At 41.5% G+C, this 23,982-nt stretch overlaps 1 protein-coding gene across 9 annotated transcripts in view; it reads left to right on the forward strand.

Moving 5' to 3' along the window:
- The window catches only part of NAV1 (neuron navigator 1), a 274,917-nt gene that overhangs the window by 200,133 nt on the left and 50,802 nt on the right, over positions 1-23,982 (forward strand). The window lies entirely within an intron of this gene.

A 23,982-nucleotide genomic window follows, 5' to 3' on the forward strand; every position in this document is an offset into this window, starting at 1 on the left:
CCTTTCCCTGGAAAGGTGGCTGTCTGAGTGAGAAAACTTCATAAAGACTACTCTTCTCAGTGCTCAGAATGTGTTTTGGAAATATAATGAACAGTATGCTAATTTATTAATTTTCCTTTTCCCATTATTGAAAGGGCCCTCCTCCCTCACTCTTATGAATTAAATGTGAAGGAGGAGGTATATGTAATAACACCAGCTTTTTCACGTGGTTTATAGAAATTGCTTTCATCTTTTATGGATGCATCTCATGTTTGCCATTATATTTCAAGTTGTTTCTTTTCTGGGGTCCTCATATGGAAATCCCTGGCAAAGCTGTGCTCCTTGAGCCTTAGCAGGTGTCGGGTGTTTAGAAAGGGAGATATCTGGGCTGCTGCACTTGAGTTACCTCAGCAGGGAACCTACCAGCCTCCACCAAGCTCTACCCCTGGCCTCAGAACCTCAGGGGGCAAAAGTGGCCAGTCACGTCCTCTGTCTGAGAAACTAGCCCTGAGCCTCTTGCAGGAGGGAGGAAATCATTGCTTACTCATGCGCAACCTGGTTTAGGAGCATTCCTGCTATCTGAGAAACTAATTCTGGGAATTTGCGCAGAACTATTCATTATAAAAGCAGCTTTGATCCCCAGGGAGTCCGCAAGACCTTGGGGAAAAAATGTGCTGTGCCAGGGAGACAATGGAGCCCATAGGAGACCCCCAAAGAAATTGGGACTCCTGGGTTTGGTGTCTGGTTTTGACATAGCAGTCTGCTCAGGTAAGGCTCTTAGCTACCCCATGTCCCTTTTATAAAGTTGAACTAAGAGTTTCTGGCCCAGCGGGGTGGCTCACACCTATAATCCTGGCACTTTGGGAGGCCAAGGCAAGTGGATCACTTGAGATGAGGAGTTCAAGACCAGCCTGGCCAACATGGCAAAACTCCATCTCTACTAAAAATACAAAAATTATCTAGGTGTGGTGGCGGGTGCCTGTAATTCCAACTACTCGGAGGCGGAGGCAGGAGAATTGCTTGAACCCAGGAGATGGAGGTTGCAGTGAGCTGAAATCATACCACTGCACTCCGGCCTGGGCCACAGAGTGAGACTCTTGTTTCAAAAAAAAGAAAAACACTCTCTCTAACTGAGAACAATCCTACCAGTGAAGTAATATCATCCAAGTTAAATAATGCCGGCCACGTGATTTCAGCCCATGATTCGGGAATAACAATTATTAGCCTCACTTCCTCATTCCCCCTTTAGCAAAAAAATTAGAGGTGAAGCAAAGAGAAATACATTGAAAAGCAGCTAAAGTCAGGAGGGGAGCTCTGATGATGTTTTCAGCCTTGTGAATTTTGCTTTTGTCTTTCCAGAATGGTTCTGGGCATCAGATAGAGCACAGCCCTCTGCACCAACTTGCTCTCTATTCCCTCTGACTGTGTGCCTTCTGCACACGGAGCACAAGTTGCCAACAGGCTGTACCCTTCTGCTCCACCAATCAAGTTGAATGCTTTCCTAGAATTGCATTTGCTCCCAAACCTGTTTATGCTAGTTGAACTTGGATAATTTAATTATTACATAAATTGATGAAAGATGAGCATAAAAAGAAAGTTGTTTCCATAAAAAGTATATTAAAAGTTTGAGAAGGGAAATTGCTAGCCTGGGCAACATGACAAGACCCAGTCTCTCCAAAAAGCAAAATTAGCCAGGCATGATGACACATGCCTGTGGTCTTGGCTACTCAGGAGGCTGAGGTGGGAGGATCACCTGAGCCCAGGACATCAAGGCTGCTACAGTGAGCCATGTTCATGCCGCTGCACTCCAGCCTGGGCAACAGAGCTATTCTGTCTCCAAAAAGAAAAAAGAAAAGAAAAGAAAAAGGCATATTGCTGAGTTATATGTAGGACTTGAAAGATTAGGGGAGATTATAAAACTCTAGAAGGATTTGGCTTTCAGATGGCTTTATGTTGTTAAAAATTTTGCTCCACTTTAAAGAAACGGACACTAGATGTGATAATGCGCTGTAGCTATGGTTGTGGAGAATCAGTTGGAAAAGCAGAAGTGTGTCAGGAAAAACTTTATTGGTCCTAGTACTTTGAATGGCACTGAGGCTCACTGACAACTTTCTGTGTAACTTTATATAGCAAAGACGTACTGCTGCAAGGGTTTTACATGTAATGAGTACCTAAGGAAGGCGTGAAAAGCCCTTCCCCAGAAGTCCCTCAAAGCAGAAAAACATCCGTCTGCCTGGATGACATGGTGCATTGGTGATAGGGGAGAAATGACTGAGATAAAACTGTTCATAGTTTGAGAGCTGACCAAGTCAAGGGGGGAAGTGGAGGAAGAGGGGCAGGTGGACGTGGTGCCTCTGCCCCCCTTTCAAACAGAGCAGCCCTGTTTGTAACCTGTTTTATACATTGAGGACTCCTAGTTAAAATGTTAGTAAAAATGATTGCTCTTAAAAAAGGGCCTGCAAGCCACCAGATTAGGTCTTTTCATTGTCTTTCTTTCTCCAAATCTATATGCGATCAAATTAGTTCTCCCAGGTGAGACCGAGGACATATTTTTAGTGCCCAAGTTATAGCTTGTATTTATTCATTTTCAACTCTTTGGATTAATAACTGATGAAATTTATATTTACTCACACCTACCACTTAGTTGATGCCCGAAGGGACCGTCACCTCCAAATCTCGGAAAGGCAGGCAGGAATTTTTGGCCTGCCTGCCTTTCTGAGATTAGAGGAGGGCTGGAGGGTGGGGTGAAGTTGTGAGGAGCCCTTTTGTAAATTGAGAAGTGGTCTGGATCTACCCTGTGTCAGAACAGAATGGAAGAAAGAGCAGGATGTTTTTATTTCTGTCTGTTGCCTGAAGGCATCTTCTCTAGAAACAAAACCAGTTTGATTTTGATTAACTTTCTCTTCTTTTAATTTCAATCTTCCTTCTTTTGACTTCTTTAAGGATTACTCCGAAAGTCCCAGACTGATCATAAAGCCTCGGAACAGGGATTTCACTCATAGTTGCCCAAGAAAAGCATGTCAATACCAAAAGTAATTTCCTAGCCAATCATTTCCTGTGTCCTCAAAATTGTTATTTTTCTCTAAGATACGTATCTTTAGATAACAAAAACTGTTCTGCCTCTCAACCCGGGGGAAGTGATGTGGCAGGAGGCATTTTGAGGAAAACATAAGTAAAAGAATATGTCAGAGAAGCCAGGAAAAGGATTGACATCCAGCCCAGGTTGGAGCACATTTTTAGCACTGAAGTGAAGAGGTAAAACACCTAGAAATCAAATACTGGCTTTGTCATCACTGACTTGTTCCATGACTGAAGGCAAATCTTCCAGCCTTAGTTTCGCCCTTTGAAGGAGAATGAAGTTCACTGGCAGTAGAGAGGCACATAATGGGTATGAGACAGTTTAGAGAAAACGGAATTTTGTCTGAACGGAAAGTGTATCAGTAAGGATTTGCCACAGAAATATGGCAATCCAATCTCATGGGGTGTTGAAAGCAATAACCGGTTACAAAAATGGTCAGGTATTAATATTTGCAAAGCACTACAGATATTTCAGTACTTGATTCTGTAAAAACTGAGTAGGACATCTGCCTTTCAAAAATGTTTGGTAAAGCTGACATTTGCAGGTGAAGGTTTGAGACGTTTAAATCCTTTCAGTTCCCTGTTATTCTTTCCTCCATTCATTCTTCCTCTGTAAGCGGGCAGGATGTCATGCCTGGGGCATGTAATGAGTGGCGTTTTACCTTGCCTGAACACCTGTGTATGGTTTGTTTCTCTAGAGTAAGATCTTTACTTCATCCACTTACTGGTTAAGAATTAAGATTCCTTTTGCTTTTCACTCTTTTTTTTGTTCAAAGCTTTGTAATAGGTAAGAGATGTGCTTACTTTCACATGCATGGAAAACTCACCCATAAAAACGAAGGTCTTTCACAATGCATTAGCTGGGTTTTCTCTCTAGTGCTGACCTTTGACCTCCATGCACAATGTGGTATTCAGCTGTCCTGTTCTCTGAAGTGAAAACCTTCAGAGCCCTCAACAAAGATATTTCACCAAGAGTAAGCAGTCCATGAACCAAATGACTTAAGATAAGAAGGCGGTTAATTTTGAAATAAAGATGAAGGCAAGAGGTCCATAAAAATTACAAAGCCCTCCAAGGCCAGATCACTGATCCCCCCCATGGTGAGGGTGACAACTCAACCTTCCTTAAGACCTGAATTAAAGAGACAAGTGAACTTTCTATTCCATGGAATTTCTAAATGGATTTCTTTGGACAGACCTGCCCAGCGTTCCTTAGTAGTAGTAATAAAAAGAGTAGACAATCTTAGTGGGGGAGGAAGCTATTCAGAATGTATGAATTAAGAGGGCCTCTTGGGAGCACTTCTTTTCAAATCCTTAACAAGCACTCTTATTCTAAGGATCTCAAGGATGTAAGCATTTATGGGCTGGTTGGCAAGAAAGAAAACTTCACAAATAACACATGGTCCCAGTCATCACCTTAGACAAAGTGCTAAGAAGGTAACGGATTACAGCTTTGCCTTTTTTTTTTTTTTTTTTTTTTAATTGCTCTCTGGAAATGTAAAGAAAGACTTAGACTTAGGAACAAGCTTTGGGTGTTTAATTGTAAGGTTCTTTGAGGAGAAGGAGACAGAGAGGCGAGGTAGGGAAAAGTCATAGTTTGGTTTACACCAAAAAAAAAATCATTTCTAAGGACTGTGTTCAGAATATTTGTCTGCCAGTTGTGCAGAGACATCCAGATTTCCATGGTGTGAGGAAACTTCCTTACTGCATCTACCTCACAGTGGTAACTTGCAGATTTTTCCCCCATGAAGCTTTATTTTTGGAGACCACTGTAATTTACATGTTGGGACCTATTATTAACTGCTAGTTTTATGCTGTTATTGGAAATCTTTACATTAGGAAAGAATGTAGGGGTTGTTTTTGGGGGAAAAGGGGGCTCAAATTAAAGGTTACCTTGTATACTATCTCAGCTCTGTCTGGGATCTGGGAATGGATTGGAAACTCACATCCCCCAAGCAAAGAATGCTTTGGAAGGAAGTTCCCTAAGGAAGAGCATTCACATATCTAAAAAGTGGTTTTTCAGAGAAAAAATGATCATGTAAATACTTTTAAAATGGTCTGTTTTGGAGCCACTGTGGCATATGCAGTGCAGTTTATCCTAGGAGACAGGATTGATGAATCCCTGTAAGAACTACATTGCATATTTCATAAATGTAAAAATCAGAAGCAATTGTGCTATATTAAATTTCAGCCCATAATTGAATAACTAGAGAAGCCCCCTATTTAATTAAATTCCACTATCCACTGTATGATAGGAAAATTTGGTGACCTTATGTTTGACTACTGTCTGGGATTGAAGAGTGGTTAAAGTTGGTATAAGAATGTGTAGTGTATCTTTCAAATGTTCTTATTGCAGAAACAGATTGGAGTAATGCTTTACCTCAACAGTGCTTTTCCAGCGATTCCTTCAAAATGACAGTGCTCAACTCAAACCCTGTGTGTTTTCATTGGCCAGCATAAATGTTTTCCACAGAAATGACAAGGCTGCAGGCTCTCAAAAAGCTCTCATCGTGAGAGTCAAACAGTTTTACACACAAACAGTTCCACTGCACATTCTGCATCCTCCTTGCAGTTTTTAAGCTGTGCCGGGCAAACTGCATAGGAGGACGTTCCAGAAGCACACTGTGGGTTACATAAAGGGCTGGCTTCTGTCTGGTGGGCAAATGTGTATGTGATTATTGGTGTTACACAAAAGAAGGAACAAATAAAGCCCTGATGTGACTTTCCCAACTACAGGAACCCAAGAAAACGCTTTGCCAGAAGTAGATATACTGTCATTCTGATGGCAGATGACTACCCAAAGAAGGGGAAAGTGAAGGAAAGCCAGAACCTGGGAGCTCTGAATAAAGCACTTAGCAAATGTTGTTTTTCCATATTGCCTTCTTTCCTGCCACAGGCCCTAAGGTTCTCTAATCACGTCTGTTCTGGGGAAAATATTTTAATAGGACCCCTTGATTTGTTCAACAAGTATTTATTGAGAATCTACTCTGTGCCAGACCCTTCTACCCAACCTGTCATACCCTATACAGGAAGCTCCTCTGCCATCATGTTTGCCAATGGGACAGAACTCCCAAGGGAGTAGGTAGAAGAGGAACACCAGTAAGTCAAGAGCCACATATAATGAAAGACCAAAGTGTAAAAGGTGGGCAGAGGACGAAAAAGGAATCTGGATAAGCAGGAACAGAAAGAGAATGCCGTCACTGAGGCTGACAGAGGGAAGAATTTCAAGGAGTGACTGGGATCTGGGGATGGATTGGAAACAAGGCAGAAATCAGAAAGGATGAAAAAGTCCTAGTTGAATTAACAATGTAGCAATCTTTGGTAACCTTTGCCAAAGAGATTTCAGTGAAGCAGTGGAAATGAAAGCCAAGAATGTGAGGTAAGGCGGAGAGGTGATGAGAGTGTCGTAGGTGAAAGGAGAGGTGGATGGTAGCCTACAAATGCAGGTGAAAAGTTCTCTCCATGTGGCTCACAAGTGATGAGGCAGCAGGATCAAACTGGACGTAACGATCTCCTGCTCTATCTGCTTTTACCTTTTCAATCCTATGATCTATGCTAGAACATTTTATATTTTATGTTATTTGTACCATAGGATATGATTTTATTTTGTCCTGTTACATTAACGAAACCAGTTTTTAAAAATAGGGAAATAATGCATTGCATTCAATATGTACAATGGACTCTGCCAATAAATTAGCAATAAACCTATATACAAAATTTGTCTCAAACAACAGCATGATACTACAATGTTAAAGAATCTGTACTATCAAGTAAAATGTTTAAAAATGCCAGTCAGGAACAGAGGAATGACTTTACTTTGAGCTGCAACTTTAGAGAAATTAGTACCTTTAGATATCAGTAATAAGAATTCAGTGTAAAGACTACCTGTTACTTAATATCTTGCCTTCAGTAGGCCCCAGGTGATACTTTGCACACATTTCAATATTTTTCAGCAACATTAAAAAGAATCAACAAAAACTCTCTTATCTCTAAAATAGCAGTTAAATATTTTGCATAAAAACATTTAAAAGCTTAAGATAAGATCTTATTTCCTCAGCCTGGGCAACAAAGTGAGACTCCCTCTCTACAAGTATTTAAAAATTAGCTAGGCATAGTGGCACACACCTGAGGTCCCAGTTACACGGGTGCCTAAGGCAAGAGGATCACTTGAGCCCAGGGGGTTAGGGCTGCAGTAAACCGTGATTACGTCACTGTACCCCAGCCTGCGCAACAGTGAGAGTCTTGTCTCAAAAAAAGAAGAAAGAGAGAGAAAGAGGAAGAAGAGGAGGAACAGGAAGAAAAGGAAGAGGAAGGAGATATACTTATTTTAGCTTAACTTAGTTTTTATTGCTATTTGAAAGGGCAGTAAGGATTGGCTATTAACTGGTACAAGATGGGAACTAAACTGGTTTCCACGACCAGATATAGGCTAGGAAAACTTGCATTCTTAGTTCAATTTTATTTAGAGGCTGTAAGACAAGAATTATAGCAGTGTGGCTTGTGAGATTTGGCAATTAATGCCCTGACACATTAGTTCGTTTATGTCTGGAAAGACCTGGAATGTAAAAGTCAATAAAAGAAACTTACCCCTTAAGCCTGACGTGGAGAAGAGGCTCCTAGAAGGAAAAGAGCTTTAAAAAAAAAGTTGGTGTAGGGTGGGCAGAATAGATCCAGCATGAAAAATTTCCCTCTTAACAGTTTAATTACTACTAAGGAGCAATGTTCCAAGTAACAGACTGAAAATTAGGGAAAAAAAAATAAACAAATGTGAGCATAATGCAGAGCTTATATAAAAATATTTAAATCTTCAGTTATCATTTGTTTTTCTAGATTTTTTCTAGTCTGTCCCACTATAATCATATTTTCAGACATTTAAAAAGCTTAGTTCCCTGAATACTTCATGTTTTCTGGCTAATTCTGGAACAAAACCATTTTGCCAACTCTTCATATTGTTTTATGTCTCTCTATAAAACGTCAGCACAGGGCACAGGAAGTGTCTCAGGGTCCTCTACATTTCATAACTAAACATTTGATCTCTTTGGCCAAGCAGGCTGATGATGTCCTAGGTTGCTGCCAAGCAGGGAGGACTCTGCAGTTTCCTTCATAATGCCTTAAAATCCCTACTTCCTTGCTGCTTAGCTTTTTAGTCCATATTTTGCCTTCATGTGACTCAATATGTCGAAATTCTCTGCATTTCCACCCTGAAGAAAAATTCCTTCTCCAAACCAATAGGTTTTCTTCTCCAACACATCCCATATGTTTTATACTTCCTCCTCTGGGAATCTGGAAAAGGGCAAAGAACTAATGAGCAGTTCTTTTCTTTCTTTTTTCTTTCTCCTACTTTGGCCATCTTTGTGATTGATCAAAAAATGATTCTCTCGCCGGGTGCGGTGGCTCAAGCCTGTAATCCCAGCACTTTGGGAGGCCGAGGCGGGTGGATCACGAGGTCAAGAGATCGAGACCATCCTGGTCAACATGGTGAAACCCCGTCTCTACTAAAACTACAAAAAATTAGCTGGGCATGGTGGCACGTGCCTGTAATCCCAGCTACTCAGGAGGCTGAGGCAGGAGAATTGCCTGAACCCAGGAGGCGGAGGTTGCGGTGAGCCGAGATCGCGCCATTGCACTCCAGCCTGGGTAACAAGAGCGAAACTCCATCTCAAAAAAAAAAAAAAAAAGAAAATGATTCTCTCGTAGCCCCAAAAGTTTCCTTCTGTGGTAACAATACTAGTGGCAGGTCTGGCATAAGAGTATGTTAAAGCAGGCTGTCCACAGAGCACTACTGTTACAGGGACCTATGCGGCACTTACGGTTCTAGCCATCCCACAGTGTCATACTGCTCGGACAAAGAAGTCATCCCCATTCACTCTATGTTCAACAGCCTGCCCCTGCAGCTTGACTTTCCTGTTGTACGTGCTATTGAACATCTGAAAAAGCAGTCTATCCTCAAGATCTCCGAAGGCAAGGAGTTTCTAGAGGCTTATTTCAGTTTCTTTCTTTCTTTTTTCTTTTTCTTCCGACTGACTTGCTCTGTTGCCCAGGCTAGACTGGAGTGCAGTGGCTCAATCCAGAGATCATTGTAACTTCTTAACTTCTGGGCTTAAGCTGTCTTCCTTCCTCAGCTTCCTGAACAGCTGGGATTACAGGTGCTCGCCACCATGCCCAGCTAACTTTTTAGTAGAGATGAGGTCTCACTAAGGCTAGTCCCAAACTCCTGGCCTCAAGTGATTCTCCTGCTTTGGCTGAGATTACAGGTATGAGCCGCTGCATTCTGCCTTCTTTCAGTTTCTATATTTGATACTCTGTCTTGATAGAGGCTGCACAGTGTTGTACTTCATAGCATGCACTACGTCTCCAGTGCTGTCATCAAATGACATTCCCCCAAATCAGCTGACCAGGGGCATCTGCCATTAACCTGGGAAACAGAGTTCATTTTCTTCCAGCAAGGCACCAGAAGGGTACATTTCCTCTTGGACTTGGAGATTTCCAGTGTTTGTGGGCCTGTGGTTCTTGGCAGGATTGGGTTAACAACCTCCTCTATGTGCAGAAGGGAGTCTACAGCGTTCCCTCATACCTATGTCTAGCCCAGTGCCCTGCTCCACCACGATCTACTTTTTGACATAGACTCATCTACCCAAATCTGATTGCTACCTAAATAACCTCTGGATTTTGCACCACTGCCTCTCAGGTGAGCACCAGAAGGAAAACAGCCAGAAGGTCAGGGCACAGACCATCCCACCCCACAAGAAGACCAATCCGTGGCAATCACTAGGAATGCTGATAGACAAGGAGAGAGAAACCCGATGGGCAGGACTTCCTTTTATAGGACCAAGTTGGGGGTGAGGGCTATATGAGCAGTGGCCTCAACTTAAAGCTGTGGACCCCAAAGCCTAAGCTGCGGGGCATCAGAACATTTTTGACATCTTAACTCGGAAAACTAACCCAGGCCTGAAAAGAAAGACAGGGCTGTCCAAAGCAAAGGCACCGCTGTTACCACCTGGCCAGCCTAGTTGTGCCGGAATGAGACGTCGTGAGGATGATGCAGCTGGTTCCCAGGCGGTTCTAGAAGGCTGTTTGTTGGCTGCACCCACGCATAGGACCCCTCTTGATCTGTCCAGCGCCCCCAAGGGCCATAGGGCCTCCTCCCCCATTCCATATGTCTCAGTATGGTGGCCCCACTTGTGAGGACTCATCCAGCATTTTTTTTCTTGTCCACACCATGAGGGAATGATGTCTGGATTCTTGTCTGGAGTTGCATAGACTTCCTTTACAAAGTAAGGTCTTTGGGGCCAGGTAGGGTACTTGGTAAGTTTTCCTAAAGAGAAAAGATGCTAGCTTGGGCAGTCCAAAAAGAGTGCCTGTCACACCACATGCGAAGTCAGTTAAATTATCAGTAGCTGCTCTTCATCTGACACCTGGACATCAATTGGTTTTCTTCCCATTCTGCTGCAGGCACGTGATATTGATGTTTTATTTGGTGCAGATCATATTTAAGGAAGTACAGTGATTTGGAAGCTGTACGAACCAGCCTGAGCAAATATGGACGCTTTCTGTCAAGCTACATAGCCTATCTTACATTATTCTTTTTACTAAGACCCTTTCCGTAGATACTTGGAGCATGTCACTCTTTCAAGCAAATTGTGTTTTGGTTTGCAGGCTTTTTGAGGTCTAGGAACTAATCTCATTTCTTCTGACAATTCTAAATCCCAAATGTCAGAAACTACTGAGGCGCAGGGTAGAAGTGACGGAGCAGACACAAATTAAATTTGACCTGGAGACTACCTTTTTGTGCAAAGAGTCCCTGGAGATGCATAAGTGATCTTCACCCTCTAGTGGAACACCGTTTGGAAGGCTGCCAAGTAATGCGCTGCAGAAGTGATCCCATATGGTCCCCAAGTGATCTGAGTAAATGCCTAATTTAGTTTTGCCATTCTGTGACCACCCCAACTTCATTTATCTCTCTCATGATGGAAGTATTTGTTGTAGTATACTTAGCGGTTAAAAACAGTCTTTAGAGTCAGATATCTTGATATTACAATGGCTTTGTTTTCTTCTTCCTAGCTGTGGGCCCTTGGGCATGTAACTTTATCTATCTTAAGTTTCAGTTCTTGTAAGTAAAATGGAAGTCATATCTAACTCGGAATTAATATGACGCTTAAATGAGGTTATACATGTATGTTAAGTGCTCCTCAAAGCGCTTGGCATACATATTTAAGTGCTGAACATATGGTAACTATTGTTTCAATAATGATATCTGGTGATGCTCCCAAAGAAAAAGAAGATGAGATTATTTGCATTGATTAGCATACATCTGGCAGCTCCACTAGAAGTATAATGTAAAATGCGTGCCCTTTTCTGTCATTATAAAAGGCAGCACATTAAAGATGCCTTTTAATAGCAAGTATTTAAGAAACACTGGGTTTCCACAGTGCATTAGTTAGTGAAGAAGTAGAGAAACTGCTTTGGTTTGATGCAAGCTTAGAGGCAGATAAAAGCAAACTAGTGAGCTAGATATTGCATCGACTTCACAGACTGAAGGTGGGCCATCACCCAGCATATCTGATGTTGAAAAGCATGATGCAGAGGTTTTGAGTGTTCATTAATATCATTTGGTTGCCTTCTCAAGTTCCTAAATTATTTAAGGTTGTTTTCCAGAGAGCCATGAATCTTTTTAGTAAAACTGCTGATGTTCCTTTGATTTAGTGCAGGACATTGCTGCATCCTTGTCCAGCAATGCAGAGGTTATGTTGGTTATGCTTGACTGGATGGGTATAAGTAATAGCTAATGTTGAGTCAGATCCCAGCCTGCCTGATGATTAAAGTGAACAGCAACTTTCCACAGAGCACCCTCAGACTTTTAGATGGATTGTTTTGCTACAGTGGAAATCTTGACAGTTCAGTAACGAAGTGTGTCCTTAAATTCTCCTACTTCCTCATGACCATTTCTTTTGAAATAATGATATCAGGGTGCTAGCTGAGGGATTGAATGAACTCCCCCCGAACAAATTGATGTCTCCCTTGCAATACACCAAAGCTTCTTCAAGTCCTGAGGTTATTGTTCTTTGTGGACAAGTAAAAAGAGAAAACTTACCATCTAGTACTCCTGCCCCTGTGGCTGCTTCAACCTGTATGATTGCTATTTTTATTTTTGAACTTAAATGAGGCCGGGGCAGGAAAAGGAGTTACAAAAGTTATCAGAATTAGGAAATCTAGCCAAGCCACTGAGACCAAAACTTCAAAATAATCCTACTAGGGATTGCTGAAGCTATATCAAAAGTTTATATAACCTGGTGGCGGGGCATGATGGTTCACACCTGTAATCCCAGCACTTTGGGAGCCCCTGGCCAATAGGCCGCTTAAGCCCAAGGGGTTTGAGACTAGCCTTGGCAACATGGTGAAACCCTGTCTCTATCAAAAATATAAAAATTAGCCAGTCTCATAACCCAGTCTCAAAATTAATTAATTAATTAAAATTTTTTTAAAAAAAGAAAATTATTTTTTAAAAGTTTATGTAACCTGGAAAACAGCCTCATCTTTTACCATATTAATGACTCTCCACAAACAGCCTGATGTATTTCTTTTCCTCTGCATTTAGTGTAAGGACAAAAGTTGATGTTGTGTGGTGTCCCTGCATTTGATTTGTATTAGAGTAACATTCTTCATCCAAAGTTGTTCACTGAATTTCTCCCTGGGGATCTCAATAGGGTGTGAATTCCTGAGAGAAATGTTTGCATTCTGTGGTGAGTTGGTTTCTCAGTATTATTTTTGAAATGGAAAAGAAACCGAGTAGCTTAACTTGCAACAAATACTTTAATAACGAAGTGGTTATGGTGAATCTGTGGATTTGGATGGGAGTCTCTTTATGTGCATTACAAAGGGTCATTGTGTCACATACCTCGCCTGTATCCTGAATAGGTCCTCCCACATGCCCAAGCCTCTGGACCTAAAGAGGCGCGTCTCTCTAACTAACATGGTGCCATGCAGTTTAATATAGTAGTGTGCAAGCACACACACTTGAAGAATTAGCATCCAGTATTCTTCTCTTTCGGTTTTAGTATTTGGAATTTGTGTTTGCTTCTGTTTTGCTGGCAGCTTTCCTTTTTGATGTTCCTTTTGGTTTTGTTGTTAGTAATTTTAATGGGGACAGCATTAGGGTAATCACAGCACAAAGCTTGCTTTGGCCCTCTATTTTTGAGTCAGGATTTAAAGATTGTTTTGACTGAATAAGGAGACTCTGCGAATAGAAAAAAGATGATCTCCTCAGCTTTCGTAGAAACACTAAAGAAGACGTTGGAAAGTGGACTTCTTATTTAATGGAGTAAAAAAGCAAAAGAAGGTGAAAATGGAAGGCCAGGGATTCTGGAGTGAGAAAACTGAATGTGATACAAAGAAGTCAAAAAGCGGGGAGTGGTGTGTTCAAAGGGAACGCCTGGCAATTCATCTGGTTTGTGGTGGGAAGCTTCATTCCGAGAAGAGAGAGTAGCTCAGTGGCTGGAGGTGTTTATAGCCAGATCAGCATTTCACACCAACAGTCTGGCCTGGATATTTTAGAGCTGCCAGAAACTGCTCAGAGTTGCACAGATTCCTCAGCCTAGTAGTAGGAATTTGAGGCCTGACTCCTATCCCTGTTACCGCTTGCAGTACTCACTGTGCTCACAGGGTGATCTGAGATCTGAGTATGAATGGCAACTTCTTAGTTTGATAAAGTAGACTTTTATCTGTTGCCTTATTCCATCCCGCTTTAAGGCATTGCCTGCTTCCGGAATGGAGGATTGTCAGTGAGGTACAAGCGATACTAACGCTTCTTCTTTTTCTTTTCTAATCCTTTCCTTTTTTCTGAGTCAAAACTGAATCAGGCCGTGCTCAGTGATTCACACCTGTACTCCCAGCACTTTGGTAAGTCAAGGTAGGAGGATAACTTGAGGGCAGGAGTTCAAGACCAGCCTGGGCAACTTAGACCTTGTCTCTACAAAAAAAAAAAAAAAAAACTTTTTAGAGTAGCTGGGCATAGTGGCACCCGCATGTAGTCCCACCTACTCAGGAGGCTGAGGTGGGAGGATCCCTTGAGCTCTGGAGCTTGAGGCTGCAGTGAGCCGTGTTCATGCCCTGGTTCCAACCAGTGCTTCTGGAAGAGTAGCACCCACCCAAGGAGACGGCGCCCAGAGGACCTCCTGACATAGCTGCAAGCTCTCGAGTCCTCGGTGCCTTCAAATCTGTGATGTCCTTTGCTCTTGACACATCTCCCATTGTGTAAATGTGGAAACTGAGGACCTGGGAGTTCAACAACTTTCCCAAAGAGATGGGGCTGCAGAGAGGAAGGGATACCCCAGAGCTGGGTCTGCAGGTGTGGGGAGTAGGCTGAATTCCAGCCTAGGTGACAGAGTGAAACCCTGTCTCAAAGAACACAAACAAACAAACAAACAAACCCAAAAAACTGAATCAATAGTAGAAAAATCTTGTTTTGACTTGAAAACTGAGCAGGTTAGATCAGAAGCAATAAAAGTAGAAATCCAAGAGGTCATTCTCAGCCCAGAGTTGCTTTTTCGGCCAGGACTTGTCAGTTGTGGAATTGTTACGTCTTTTCATTTTTAGGGGGCCTTTTCTTTGGTCTAGCCTCAGGGCTGGTGACCTTTGGCCTGCCTGGCCAAATCCAGCCCACTGCCTCTTTTTTGTATGGCCTGCAAGGTAAGAGTGGATTTCACATTTTTAAATGATTGAAAGAAACAAAAGAAGAACACATGAAAATTATGTGAAATTCGAATTTTAGTGTCCGTAAATAAAGTTCTGTTGGAACGTAGCTGCATTCGTTTGTTTACATACTATCTATGGCGGCTTCTGCGCTATAGCGCAGAATTATAGCTAATTAATTATAGCTACTTAATTTTACAATGGCAAAATTAAGTAGTTGTGACAGAGACTTTATGGCCTGCAAAGCCTTATAAATATTTACTGTCTGGCCAACTCCTACTCTGGACGCTTCAGCCAAACCCTTCCTACTTTTCGGAATATTGTCAATTACCTCTTACTTCCTTGTTGGTTTAGAGAAGATGCAGAAATGCAGACACTAGTCTACATTTCTTTTTAATTAGCCGGGAATTTTGGAATTGTGCACTGAACTTCTAAGGAAACATTACAGGAAGAACATGGGTGAGACAGTAGGGAGGAAGTAGGAAGTATCTCATGACATTTTAAATCAAATATCATTTTCATCCCTTTCCAAAAATCTTCAAAATGGGGCATCTATGTGGTTTTACAAAGAGAAAAAGAAAATGTTGGTTCTGAACAGAATCCTACTGACTATTAGAGCTTCCTTCAGGCCCTCTCCAACAAAAATATGGGAACTCAAAATAAGGTCACTCACACCAACTGATACCTTAATTTTGTGACTTTTTAGTTTTCCTCAAGATGTTTTTTTTTTTTTGACCAAGATAAGAATCGAAATTCCTTTCCTTGACGTTCAAACTTTCTAAAGGTTTTGATTAGTGAGTGTTGAATTACCTGTTTATACTTGGGGAGACTGAGGCTAAGACAAGCACGCTAACTCACGTGTTGTAATACCGACTAGTGGAGATAGAAGTACATCCTCAGTACTCTAGAGCTTGCTCCAGAGGACTGTCCTTAATCCTTTGAAGGTTAGTTCAGTGGTATCCCTGAGAACTTTTTGCTTTTCTTGAGATTCCCAGTTATCTTTCACTCTTTGAAGGATTTCCATTTCCTGACTTGGAAACATCTGAAAAAGAGAGGAAGATGCCTTGTTTTTTCATTCCCACCCCTGTGAAAGAAGTAGAGGAGGGCAAAGGCTTGGGGCAGACAAAAAGGGAAATCTCTGAAACTAGAGAAAACTCAAACAAATTGTGGCCAGCCGAGTCAGCATTCCTCACCCACAGTTGGTCCTAATTAAGGAGACTCCCGTTAAACAGCTCAACTTTCTGCTCCTCTCGCTCTAGCCCTGCCAGCTGACATGGCAAAGCTTTAACCCACGCCTCGGAAACAGTCTCTCATGTCTTTCCTTCTATATTCTCACTTCTCTGTCTCTCCCCTACTACCCTGCAATTACCCTTGCCCACATGAAGATCCTAATAAAATATATCGATACCTCTAGTCCAGTTGCATCCATTTTGTTCCACAAAGTGCTATCCAAGCTGTTTGCAGGGCCGAATACTTGAGTATCATGTCATTACAGGAGCACACATAGAGCCTGATTTCATCACAGAAAGATGGAATTTCTCCGGGATTATTTTGCTGCCAAGTCTAGGCAGCAATGATAATTCCTTCCACTTTGCCTGACTCCTTGATTTTCACAATCCATAGCTTCCACTGTGCCTCATGGATGGATTTGGATATTTAATTTTGCTATGATAACCTATGGTATCATGATAAAAAAAATCCGATGGCAGTAAATCTCTGAATTGAAAACTAGCCTGAATCATAGAGGTGGTCAATATCCAATGTAGTTCAATGGGGATATTGACATGTAGATAAAAATAAGCTTATTCTCATAACTTAATGGTTGTGGTAGTCTGCTCAAGCTGACATAACAAAATACCACAGGCCAGGTGGCTTAAACAAAAGAAGCTTCTTTTCTGACAGTTCTGAAGCCCAGCAGTGCAAAATCAAGGTGCTGTCTGGGTTGGTTTCTGATGAGGCCTGTCTTCTGGCTGTAGACAGCCACCTGCTCACTGTGTCCTCACATAGCTTTAACTCTGTGCACACACAAAAAGAGAGCTCTCTGGTGTCTCCTTCTTATAAGGACCCCAGTCCTATCAGATTAGAGCCCCACTCTTATAAGATCATTTAACCTTAATTACCTCCCTAAAGGACCCATCTCCAAATACAGTCATTGGGAGTGAGAGCTGTAACACAGACATTTGAGGGGACACAATCTATACCATAACAATGGTCTAAGTTTAGGAAACTTTCTTAACCTTAGGGCAAAAATTAAATGCCAGAAATAAGAAGGTGATCTTAAAGCAGGGTGTCAGGAGGCAAGATAGTAATTTAAAGAAAATGTTCTGAGTCATAGACACATTTGAGAATCTGAAAGTATGATCAGATACCAGAAGACTGCACACATGCATAGAGTTTTATGTATAACTGCAAGGGTATTAGCTTCTGTAGACCAATTGCTTTCTTTTGCCACTGGCAAGATGGCATCTGTGAAGATCAAGCACAGAAATATACGGCTTTATTTGGACTGAGTGGGATTTTGCCTAGGACTAGACTTATGGCCCTATTGCCACCATTAAAACACTTCGACCTCATCTGAAAGGAGAGTGAACTAAAGTGGGTATGCTGAAGGTGGCTAGAACTTCAGCAGGGAAGTCTTGAGGTGGACTAAATTTGGAACCAAGCAGACAAGTTTTCTTACTTTTCCGTTGTATCACGAATCCTCAGAAATAACAGAAGTCCTCTCTCTATGGGCACATTAGGGTGGCCTTTTATATTCTTGGGGGTGTCATGGCCCTGTATTTACTTTCTTTAACTCCTTTCTAAATGCCATAGAGAACTTTGTCAGTAACTATAACTGAATTACTTAAAAGAAAAAGGCAACAGTGGAAATAATATTATTTCAGCATCGAACAGAATGATGAAGGTACAGTAGGGCATTGGAGTGTAATTTTCTTGGATGGGTTTGATCTTCAGGAAATCTTTTCTTTTCCTTTTCTCTTTTCTTTTTTGAGATGGACACTTGCTCTTTTGCCCAGGCTGGAGTGCAGTGGTGCCATCTCAGCTCAATGCAACCTCCACTTTCCAGGCTCAAGCGATTCTTGTGCCTCAGCCTCCTGACACCCTGCTTTAAGCTGGGACTACACGGCGCACACCACCATGCCGGATAATTTTTTGTATTTTAGTAGAGACAGGATTTCACCATGTTGTCCATGGTGGTCTTGAACTCCTGAGCTCAGGCGATCCACCCACCTTAGCCTCCCAAAGTGCTCGGATTAGAGGTGTGAGCCACCATACCGAGCCCAGGAAATATTTACAAAATTTGTGGTATTCATCTTCATAATCTTCCCAGTTGGATCTGAGTAAGAAGTCATCACCTACGTGTTGCAATAGATACCCCAAAATGGTAGGGTCCAAAATTGTAATAACTGTTTTTTTCCGATTTTTTAATAATGCCATGTAACCAGTCTGTAGGATTTAAATCTGAATTCGGGCTTTCCTAGCTATGGTCCATTCATTAAATTAGCCTCAGCATTTGAAAGTTGAACAAATTAATCAGATAGTTCTGTGATTGAAACTAGAGTTTAGGAAATGTCTTTTAAAAGTTATTCAAACCATTTGTTTTCTTATAGGACTGGAATTGTATGAGCTTACTGCCAATATGTCGAGGGGCCAAATAAATTTTCCTAATTGTACATATCCTCCAATTTCTTATAAGACTCTGGTTACCTTGTTCTTTAGAGTCCCTTCTTCTCGGTGATTTTTACCCTTGATTAAGACTTGGCAAACCCTTAACTTAAAAAAAAATTTACATTGGCTTCTTCTCTGACCCACCCTCTCTTCCTCTAAATCTCTTACTCTGTGCAATTCATCCTGTCCTCCCATTGCCTGGCTTTGTTGGCCAGGTCAACCTAGTTTGCTGTGATCTATGCCAAACCACAGACATGTAATGAAGCAGACATGGTACTCCCCCTTGCTCTTGGAGTTCTCTAGGGCCACATGGGGATGGGGAACAGGAGAGGTTACTGACTTTAAGAACTTTGGCAGTACTTGAACAGAATGTTGGTTTCTCTAGATGGTCTTGATTCATTTTCAAAACAGCATCACAAAATTGCCCAGTTTCACTCTTACTCTTCTATTATCTTTTTTAAAAAATCAGTTATCCTCTTTACCTCTTGAATGGCCTCCGAAGACGATGGCTCATAAGTCAATGTTTGCACCTAAAAATTTTACCACATTTGTTGCCATCAAAGGGATCAGCTGAAGTTTAACCGCAAACCATAGTTTTTTCAGGTCATGGATCAAATGTAACTACTGTAGCAGTTAAAGAACTCCAGCTCTTTAAAGCTGACATTTCATTGACCAAAAGTTTCCTGTTTAGGACAGCGCTTTCCAATAGAAATTTAATGCAAGCCACACATGTATTTTTAAATGTTATAGTAGAAACATTTAGAAAAGTAAAACAGGAAAAATTAATAGTAATATGTTTTTTATTTAACCTAATGTATTTAAAATATTATTTTAATATGTAATTAATATAGAAATTATTAAGATAATTAAGATATTTTACATTCTCCTTTTCTACTAAGTCTTTGAAACCTTACTCCACATCTCAATTGAGACTAGCCACATTTCAAATACTCAGTAGCTACCTATGGCTAGTGGCTACCGTATTAACACAGATCTAGGTCACCAACTTCTTAACAAAGGAGCCCACTTGCTGCAGGGACCAGAGATGGAACATCACTTGCTAATTTTCTCATTAGGGATCACATCTCCATGACTATCTGAGTGACCTCTAGAGAAGCATGGACTATGAACTGAGTGGCTCACCTTTAGGAATGGGTCTGAAGAAAGCATAAAAGACCAATGAAGAATGGGATATCTTTGGAACTTTGGGTTGAGGAAAGCCCAAAACATATTCCCTTGTTCAGATGTACCAAACTAGTCTTGGACTGGGACAAGTTGTCACTTCTTTCATTTGACCTGGATTTGGTGACTTGGTCTCTCCCTATTAAGAGTTTAAGTCCAGGCATGGTGGCTCAGGCCTGTAATCTTAGCATTTTGGGGGACCGAGGTGGGCAGATCACTTGACTTAAGGAATCTGGAACCAGCCTGGACAACATGGCGAAACTCTGTCTCTACAAAAAACAAAAATTAGCCAGGTGCCATGGTGGTACCTGTAGTGACAGCTACTTAGAGGGCTGAAGCGGGAGGATCACTTCAACCTGGGAGTGGGAGGTCAAGGCTGCAGTAAGCTAAATTGCACCACTGCAGTCCAGCCTGGGTGACAAAGTGAGATCCTGTCTCAAAAAAAAAAAAAAAAAAAAAGAGTTTAGAGTCCATGGCCACGGTTTTGTAGCAAACAAGTGCTAAAGCATAGACCAAACACAAAAATAAATGTATTTGATGTTGAATCATATGAAAGCGCCCAGGTTTGATCATTTTTTTTACCTATAAGATTGGCAATTTCATATGGTTTAACATGTTACATTTTATCACAGATAGCAAGAATATTCTTAAAGTAATGAGCAAGAAGGAAAGCTATATCTTAGCTTTAACCTGGTGTTGGTCCAAAAAAGCTATGGAAAACTTCAAGACTAGAGCAAATATTAGGAATGTATTCTGGTCTATAGTGTATTCTGGTCTGTAGTGTATTCTTTGAGGTCAGCTCAGTCCATTTCTAGCCATTAAGGTTAACCTCTTCAAGAGGACAGATTAGTTTTGAGTCTCTATGTATTTAATTCTAACTTGGACTGATTCCAGATCCAGCTTTATGTGATGTTTGCCCTGTCTCCTTAAAATATCAAGGGTAATTTGAGCAGCAGGGGCAAATGTCATGAGATATCCCTGGCTGCAGAACCATCTAATGACAGCCTTATCTAAAATGCTTGCGTTATGAAAAATGTTCTTTTCATTTTGATCCATAGACATTCTGGCCCTTGGCAAACCTAGAACCGGGCTCATCACATTTGCTGTCCTCCTACTTACCTTGGCTATCAGATTACTCTCAGTCCCTGGGTCTAATTCACGCTTTGTCACTGTTGCCTGTTTCATTGCCTAACCGAGGCCACCGTCCATCAACTCTAGCAAGTGAAACAGTATCAAGAGTTGTGGTTATTGATGCTCTTTTACCCCTCTGACCTGTCTGATGTTTGTATCTTTGTTAGAATACGGTGCATACCTAGTTGATATAGTGATGAGGACTGAAAAGCCTTCCAACTCTGACTCTGGTTTCTCTTCATGATTGATTTGGGGACTCATTTCCATGAAGTAAGGTACATTTTGTGGCCAAACAGCTTCCTGTTGTCTTGGATCCTGTTTCCAGTTAAGATGATAAACTTAGTTCTTCTCTTTCCTATATGAGAAAGCAGGAAGTCCTAGGTATCCCCCAGGCTTCCAAGTCCATAAACACTGCTGGGAGTAAAAATAATTCCAAGAGAAGAAAAAGAAAAACAAAAACAAAAAAAAAAAAACCCTCGGCTCTTAAAACCAGCCTATTGTGCTGCAGATATTTCTACACTCTCAGAAAAGAAATTAAGGTTCCATGCACACAGTTCTCATGCATTAAGTAGCAAATACAGAAACTTAGTTACTGATTTGCAAGGCATATAAATTCTGGACAGAACAGATTCAGTGTTCAAGTCTGACTTTTAAAAAGAGCCATGCTGTGCTAGAGAAGCAATAAGGATTTTTTCCTATGTAGTCACAAGCTGGTCCACTCTTCCAGTTAGTTAGCCCACACCCTTGGCCCTCTGGCTGCCTGCAGGCTCTCTTGGCTATTGAAGTTCCATGGAATAATAGCTGGGCCTAAAATGTGGGGAGCAGACGGTGTGGGAGAAGTCTGGGAGGGGTGGCCAATCCTAGCCAAGAACTACGTTAGTGTTGGTGCTTTTCCCAGAGGGGAGGAGTGTTCCTTGCCCCATGCATTGCCACGTGTCTGCACAGACACAAACAGAGCAGTGTTCAGTTGAGCTGGCCTCCTCACAGTCCCTCTTTTCATCCTACAGAGGAGATGGGTGCACCAGAGTGCTCCTTAGACTGTGGTATCAATGCTAGGAAGTGGAAAAGAAAACAAGAGGAGGAATCAGTTGCCATTCTTAACAGCACTAGATGAAGGGCTTTATTTATTCTAAGAGCACTCAAGAGGCTAAATTAGCCTAAATTATTCAAGGGAATGGTATAGTGTCCTATACTATCACTGTCATCCTAACAACAAGGCTAGGCTGGATAAGCAACAAACATAACTTAAAAGCAAAAAAGTCAATATCTGAGGACGCAAAGCATTCTAGTTGAACTAAATTCCAGAAAGAGATGAGCCGTTCCTAGGAGAGCTGGAATACATGGCTGTTTTCCTCCTAGGGGTACAGCTAAAGGGCAAACCTACCATTGATGAGGATAAGGAGAAAACAGCTGAACTTCATACAGAATTCTGAAGGCCATACGCAGGCTGGCCATAAGGAGCCCTAATTACAGAGCAAATATGTACCCACCTACCTCCAAATTGTTCTCATGAGGCCTTCACTGAGTACACAGTGGCAGGAAGCTGATGGCTAAGGGCAGGACAGAAATCTGAGAAAGATCCCCACCCCACCCAATGTACATACATACCCAGGACCTTCACTGACTATACAGCAGCAGTACAGTACAGCAGAACCTGAGAGGCAGGGCAGGAGGTAGAGAAAGGCTCCAAAGCACAAAGATCCTTCACTGAATGCACAGAAGTGGCTCACCAAGAGTGCAGAGAACTCGACAGCAGCCCAAAGCTGGCAGCTGGGCTGGACGGCATAGAGAGATCTCTGGAGACTCACTATGCTCAGATCATAAGCCCTACTGAAAGGACAGCCCTGATCCTGCCCTCAAAACATTTGGTAAACTGACTTGTAACAGAGCCCAGACCTGGCTCTATGACAGGCTAGACTGACTCAGCTCTCAATCCTAGCAGCCTAACAACAGAAGGGACATGTCCTTTTCTGGATATACCTATTGCCACACTTCTATACACAACATCTGGCATAAAATAAAAACTTACAAGGCTCAGGAAGAAGCAGAAAAATATGACTGGGGGAAAAATAGTCAATAGAAGCAGATCTACAGATGAGCCACATGTTGAAACTAACAGACAAGGATTGTAAAATCCTTTTTATAAATATCTTTAAGGATACCAAAGAAAAGGTGAATTACATTCTTGTATAGATAAGGAATTTCAGCAGAGAACTGAAAATTCTAAAAAGAGGATGTTAATAAATTCCCCCAACCCCAAAGCAAGGATTAGATTTATAAACAAATTACTAGTTATTGTTGGAGAATATATAAATAGCAGCTCTGAAATAACTTTTTCCTGAAGTTATACATTCTTGTTTTCATATAAGCAATGACTGAGGGCCCACTGGATACAAGATATTATAGGAGGGGTACGAAGAAGCATGAGATTTAATCCTAACCTTCAGTGAAATACAATGTAGTGAAAAGATGTGCGGACATAACTATTTCAAGGCAGACCACTCTAATAGAAGTATAGGTATGTCTGTGGAAACATAAAAGAGAATGAGATTTTTCTGGCAAGGAGGATCATGGAAAACCTCATGGAAGACTTAGTATTTGATCTGGAAATGGAAAATGCCTATGTGAAATGTTAATAGATAGGGCTTATGTCCACTGGTGTCAGATCCCTGGGATGATGCCAGGACTCCAGAGTCTTCAGCAGCACACAGATCACTGCCTGGTGATGTCAGAACTGCCTCCTCGTTATTTCTAAAAGGAAATTAGGGGAGAGAGCTGGTCACCTAATAGGAATCCCAGGGAATACAGGAAGTAGGAGTGGGATAGGAGTGGAGAAAAGTGGATAAAGCATTATGTTTGTCATTATCCTAACATGGTAAAGTCATATTTCTGGATTTTATTGGGGATGAAAACATTCCTTCCTCTGTATTGCTTTATGTATGTTGTCTCTACCTCTGTCATGGATTTATTTCATTTACACATATTTCTCTATCCTTGGGTTGTAGGCTCATTCTGGATAGCCACTTATTTTGATCGCCCATAGCAAGTGACACCATGCCTTACAAATACTAGGATGCCTTATAAATACTTGATGAATGTTTGCTCAATTGAAGTTCAGTTTAACCCTAGGCAGAGTTTACAGGAATTAAACTCAGGTAGTCTGGCTCCAACATCTGTGCTCTTAATCACTATACTGCATTAATGATGGCTTATGAATAATCTTGATAAATGGGGTATAGAATATGTTTTAAAACTATA

The sequence above is a fragment of the Sapajus apella genome, unplaced genomic scaffold (genome assembly GCF_009761245.1).
Source record: "Sapajus apella isolate SASKATOON/1434 unplaced genomic scaffold, GSC_monkey_1.0 scaffold22, whole genome shotgun sequence".
Taxonomy (NCBI): Eukaryota; Metazoa; Chordata; class Mammalia; order Primates; family Cebidae; genus Sapajus; species Sapajus apella.